General features: G+C 35.5%; 1 pseudogene; it reads right to left on the bottom strand.

The window, feature by feature from the left end:
• Positions 1 to 2686: 2686 nt before the first annotated feature.
• On the bottom strand, positions 2687 to 3459 carry LOC118848593 (annotated as a pseudogene).
• Positions 3460 to 6837: the final 3378 nt, after the last annotated feature.

The following is a 6837-nucleotide window of genomic DNA, read 5'->3' as shown; positions in this document are numbered from 1 at the left end:
GACTAAATAATACCACTAATAGGTCTGCATCCCAAAGAGATAAAAAATAGAAAGGAAAAGGACCTATACATACAAAAATATTTATAGCGGCTCTTTTAGTGGTGGCAAATAATTGAAAATTGAGGGATGTCCCTTAATTGGGGAGTGACTGAACAAGTTGTATGTTATTGTGATGGAATTCTATTGTGCTTTAAGGAATGATGAGCAGGATGCTCTCAGAGAAATGTGGAAACACTTTCATGAACTGATGCAAAGTGAAATGACCAGAACCAAGAGAACATTTGTATCACCAATGCAATATTCACAGTGCTGATGGCAACTATGAGTATGGTGGCATAGCTCTGAATCACAAAGTATAACAGACTTTCTAATTGAAGACAGAACCAGAACATTTATTCAAACACCAGAAAGCTAAATCTAGAAGCAGATGGGTTAGACCTTTTAGGAAGTTCTAACAATTTTCCTATTACCTGAGGGTATGCATTTGTGTGGAAGTCACATTGGAAATTTCATATATCTCCTTAGATTATAAAAGTTTAATTCCTCCCAGATCTGCTATGTAACTTTCCACTGTTGGTGTTTGGCCTAGTCTATTAAAACAGTATTTTGACTTTTCAAACATAATTGACTCAAAATTGAGTGATAGTTATGAAGCTAAACACTACAACTGGCCTAATCAGGAACTGGCAAAGCAATCAAAGTATAAGGATATATGTGGTTTTAATTTTATTTTTAATTGTAAAGGAGGTTATAAGGATAGCACATGATTTACTGCTCTAGTGGTTAGGTCATGTTTGAATGTGTATTAGTCAAAGTGTGGTATTTAGATTAAGATGTCTAAAAAGAAAAGGAGAACTATGATGAAATAAAAAGAAATCTGTCTTAAAGGATTCCTCAGAGAATGTTGAGGGCTAAAAAATGAGTATTATAATAAGTTATATCTCCTTTTAAAAATCTTATTTAATATCTTATTTTTCCCAATTACAAGCAAAAACTTTTTTAAGTTTTCTTTTTTCAAATTTTGAGTTTTAAATTCTCTACCTCATTTCCTTTGCCTCCCTTATTAAGAAAGCAAGCAATTTGACATAGGGTATACATGTATGGTCATGCAAAACACATTTATAAGTCATTCTGTGAAAGAAACACAGACAAAAAAAAAACAAGAAAAACTAAAGAAAAAGAATCTTTGATCTGCATTCATGCTCTACCAGTTCTTTCTCTAGAGATGGAAAGTACCTTTCATCATAAATCCTTCAGAATTGTCTTGGATCATTGTATAGCTGAGAATAGCTAAGTTATTTATAATAGATCCTCATACAATACTACTGTTACTGTGTACAATGTTGTAAAGGTAATGTAAATTTGAAGATTCTCTCATCCATTAATAGAATATGAGCATTCAAGGTCATGCAGGTATCTATGCCTTCAGCAAGAAATAAATCTTTCAAATGCCCTAGTAAAAGCTTGCTGATTGATCACTTGCAGATTAAATTTTATTTTAGGGATAAAGGCCAAGAGTGAGTATACCATTTTATATCACTGCACTTACTGTACAGTAGAAGTTTCACTCTAAGTAGCTCTTCTGGACTGTAACTATTTTAATGGTCAAGAAAAAGTCTTCAAATAACAATTGTTAGAAGAAGGTAACTACCTCCAGTCTCTAGATCCTTAAAAAGTGGAGTTTGTCTGGATATGTATTAGATATAAGCTGCAAATTTGAATCATGAAGTTAAGCATTTCAGGAAATGATAATGCTTCGCAAAATCTGCTTGCATTTGTAATTTTAAGGCACATTAAGTCACATATTATGGAGTAGCAATTTAATTCTTCTATATTGTTACTCTATTAAATTGTGTAAAAACATTGGAAATAGAATTTCCATGACCTTCCAAACAAGTGTTGTAATTCCAGCCTCTATTACAGCAATAAAGAGAAATTTTTTATGCCACTATTTCTAAATTGCTCTGGAAATTTAAATGGGTGTCTTATTTAGTGTCGTGTTATATTCTTCTAACTATATTGTATCATGTTCTACCAGAATCTCTACCTCACAATCTGAGTGTGGGACACAGTACTTTCTGGTTTCAAGGTCAGGTCTATATCTACCATGTCACAATACATATATATATATAGCCTTTCTAATCAACCCAGTTGTTTATGACTTTACCCCCTTAAGCCCTCCCATATCACTTTGATTTCCATCTTTCAGATGTACTTGTAATATATTATTTTGTATTCTCGTTTGCCATAATTCCTTATAGATAGTGATCTGTGCATTTTAAGTATTTAATTTAAATTTATTATCCTGGAAACATAGATCCCAACGATTATAATCCTCTCATTTAAAAGAGGGAAAATTTTGTCTAATGAAGTGATTTAACCAAGGTCACATGTGCAGTCAGGTTTAGAGATGGGATCTGAACACAGGTCTTCCTATTTCAAAGCAATTTTCTTACCATTGTGCCACACATTCAGTTGAGTATGAATATCACACTGCTAAGTGTTTCATAAACAAATGGTAATGCACCATGGAAAAATACTGACATAGGCTTATTTTATTCCTTTTATTTCTTTTTCAAAAACAGGATGTAGATATGTACTTATATAAGGACTGCAATAGTTACCTCACTAGAGTTTTTTTTTTTTTACAATTTCCAAAATAATTTTATTGTCAGAATTCTGTACTTTAGTTCTCATTCTCCTGTACAGGCTTGGTACCCCGGAGTTGACCAGTATGCTGGGCAGCAATGAGACCGACCTTTCGTCCAGCTGGGGCGTCTCTTCGAATGGTGGATGGTTTTCCAATATGCTGGTGATTACCTCCTCTGAAGGGATGTTCCACAGGATTCATGACCACACCCCAGACACGAGGCCAGCAGTTTCTTTTGGCCTTGTATTTGTGGTAGGCACAACCTGCCTTAAGGATAGGTTTATCAATACGACCTCCTCCAGCAACAACACCAACCACGGCTCTGTTTGCAGAGAAGATCACTTTCTTAGAGCCTGAAGGTAGCTTTACTCGTGTCTTCTTGGTTTCAGGATTGTGAGAAATCACTGTGGCATAGTTTCCAGATGCACGGGCAAGCTTACCCCGGTCCTCAGGCTTTTCTTCAAGACAGCACACTATGGCCCCATCATGCATAGTGCCAACTGGGAGGACATTACCAATGTTGAGCTGAGCTTTCTTACCACAGCACACAAACTGGCCGGTATGGATGCCTTCAGCGGCAATGAACAACTCTGTCCTCTTTTTAAATCGGTAAGGATCCTGGAAAGCTACTTTTGCAAGAGTAGCCCCTCGGCCTGGATCATGGATTATGTCCTTAAGATACCGTTAACGTAGCCATGCCTCTCGGCGAAGTCGACCGCCTGGAGCTTGGCAGCCCCTTTCCTGTGCTTCACGTGAGCGCGGAAGACAGAGCCCGCACCCTTCCTCTGACGACAGATCACTCGGCCCATCTTGCGCGGTCTGGCTCCGGGCTTGCTAGAAAGATGAAGAGCACTACAGTTTTTTAATATGGAATTCACTTGTAAAATTAAGAGACAATTTCCATCAAATCAGAGTCATTTTTGATTTGTTCTGTCAGCATCAGTACTCCTTAAAAGATTATTTCTTTTGGAAAATCCACACCAGCCCTGGAATCAGGAGGAAAATCCATCATCGCTTTATAAAAAATTACTTAGTACAATAAATATTCTTCCAATCAATGTCAGTTGATAATCTGATTATATTCTTTGCTTAAATTATATATATATATATATATACATATATATGTATTATATATATTTATATTAAAGATAGTTGATTCTCTATAAATGAAAGCAATGTTCATTTGAAGTTTGGTTTCTTTAGATCTAAAAATATTGTATATGGTTATATATAAAATTCTATAGGGTGCTTAATAAAAAAATAAACAGCTGTAGTCTGACACAGCGTCAGGACACTTGAATGTGCCCCTGTGTGTGTTTTTGTATCTATATGTGCATGTATTGTAATTTTGTTCTTCGGCAAGTGACAGTGACTCTCCAAGCCTCAGTTTCTTCAAATTGTACTTTGTAGTTTTTTGTAGTACAGTTTGTAGTAGTACAGTTCAACGTACCATATAAAACTATCATCATTATCACTATCATAATCATGAACATTATCATCATTATCACCATCATTATCAGCAACAGCAGCAGCAGCAGTGACAGCAGCAATAGTGTTGTTCTTTAAAAGGCTAATTTAGTTATCCAGGTTAATTTAGATCCCATTAAATTACTAGAATCAAACATTATAGAATCATTCTTCATATTATGAATACATGACTTACAATGACCTAAAAATATAAAATCAGTTCCTCAAGCTATCTGCAATGCTATCTCTGCATAATGAGTTTGAAGAAAATTAATGATACTTAGAATCAGCAGGGTATATGTAAGCATACCAGGGAAGTTTTATTTGTCAAAGAAATAGCCATTCTGAGCATTAGGAAGAGGTTGATATTCGGCCCCTAAACTGTCTAGACTCTTGTTCATTATTCTTTGTGAAACTTCTATCAGCTGTCTGGGTGGTACTAAGGCTGTGATACTTCTAGAAAAAGCACACACACACACACACACACACACACACACACACACACACTGTATTTAGCAAAGAAAATAGGTCACTACTTTCAGTGAATGTTCCAAATAATTGAAACTTATATGCTTAAGTACTTTTTTTTTAATAATTCAGGAAAGAATGCTTTTAAAACATTTGGTCCTCTTTTTCAATAAAACTGTGTTGTTTTTTTTTTTTTTTTTCTCCCCACCCTGGCTGATTTTTCTTTCCTTTGAACTCCCTTATCATTTTCCACCCTGGATCTCCACTCCCTTATTTGGCCCTTAGGACATACTACATTGCTTACAGCCTTTCCCCACAACTAAATCGTAAATTCCTCAATGATCACGATTGTTTCTTATACCTTTTTCAATCTCCTGGCACCTAATATAATGTCTAAACATACTAGGTAGAAAATAAATGATGGTGATCAAAGGCACTACACAAATCTTTGCCTTCTTAAACAGAATACTGTCAATATAATTCAACCTTACTTTCATAGCTCAGATTCATCACTGTGGATATTAATCATTGTACTTTGGCATAATATAATTTTTCTCAGAGATATGGAAGCATATAAGGCTCTTCGTCTCTAGAGTGAATAACCTCATACTTTTATGTCTTCAGAATTTCAGTTTCTTTGTTTTTATAATTTACCTGTCTCCTCTCTCACTGTCAGGCTATCAGATTTCATTGCTTTCTACTATCAAGTACCTTCTAATGTGTTGGTCACTCGATCCACACAATAAATTTGCTATCTTTGATCTATTATAGTATATATTGAGTGGGAGGTAAAGGAAAGACAGAGATGCTTTTTTACTATTTTCTGTAAAGAGTAAATAAACATATGATCACAGGGCTGAGATAATCCTATGAGTAAAATATATGAGTTTTAGTTGAGCTTTAATATATAGTCTTTGTGACATCTATGTTTACTCTGTGGTACTATTTTTCATATAGATATATATGTACATATATAAATGTATATACAAAATGTGCATATGTACTTACGTGTGCATTTGAGGATAGCCCTTAATCTACTAAACCACGTTGTATCTCTTGTGTGTGGGTGGGGTGTGTGGGGTGTGTGTGTGTGTGTGTGTGTATGAAAGAAAGAGAGAAAGAAAGAGAGAGAGAGAGAGAGAGAGAGAGAGAGAGAGAGAGAGAGAGAGAGAGATCTTTTTTTGTATTAAGAGATGCAGCTGGAGAGAGAAACTGAGACACACAGAGAGAGACAGAGACAGAAATATATTGAGAGCTTCAATATAAATTTATTGTTATCTAATGTTATTTGTCCAGAAGTTCCCTCTTGTGATTCCTTGTAGCGTGGGGTACAATTATTTAAGGTAAAGACTCATTTGGAATGCAATAATGCCATAAAAATTGAACTTCTATTTAACTGGAGACAAAATCCATTATCAAAGTAATTGCAGCAAATGAACAAGATTTAAAGGTAAGAATGCCTGCTCTCTGGGAATTAGTGTGAGGAGGAGGGTGGAGTGTGTGGTCAAATTTACCCGTTTCTGGGCCAGAAGCAGATTTCTACATGAAGTTCATTCCCTAAAGGGCCAGAGAACTAGACAAATTTCCAACTATTGATTGTGGTCAGTGGGGGCTGGGAAGTGCATTGGTCAAGAGTACCTGTTCGTCTCAATTGCCCGACCACTGACGTCTTCAACGTGGCACTTAAACATTCTGGCAATCTGTCCGTTGTGAGTTCCTCCTCTTATGATCCTTCAGTCCCTTTCCTTTCCACCAACCCTTAAAGTGTTACCATTTATATATACATAGCAATATAGGTTTGCTACAGCAATTCAATAGGTCGGATACAGCAAAGGAATGTCTCCTAATCAAGATCAGCATTAGCCTCAGTAGGAAACATCTGGGAAATTAGCCAGGCAAGAATTTCCCAGATGACTATCATCATGCTCCCTCAGGAAAATAAATAAATAAATAACATAAAAAGAACGTTCCAGGGCTCAAAGAAGTTCCATAGGCATTGTGTTTCAAGAGGCCTAGTGATAAATCCTGATGAAATATATTTTGTAGTAGTTACATTATTACAGGAAAAGTTTTAATGATGACTAGGTCTTTAACCATTTGAAAAGTCAAGAAAATATTTAAAAAAAAACACCGTTTGGGAAAAAAAAAAAGAATTCTGTCTATCGTCTCAGTGACAAACAAGCTAGCATCAAATGAATTCAGTCCCCTAAGGCAAAAAGGTTTCAACTTTAAATTATATAGGACAAAAATAA

The sequence above is a fragment of the Trichosurus vulpecula genome, chromosome 4 (genome assembly GCF_011100635.1).
Source record: "Trichosurus vulpecula isolate mTriVul1 chromosome 4, mTriVul1.pri, whole genome shotgun sequence".
In the NCBI taxonomy this organism is placed as follows: Eukaryota; Metazoa; Chordata; class Mammalia; order Diprotodontia; family Phalangeridae; genus Trichosurus; species Trichosurus vulpecula.
This window is presented reverse-complemented; position numbering and strand designations above follow the sequence as displayed.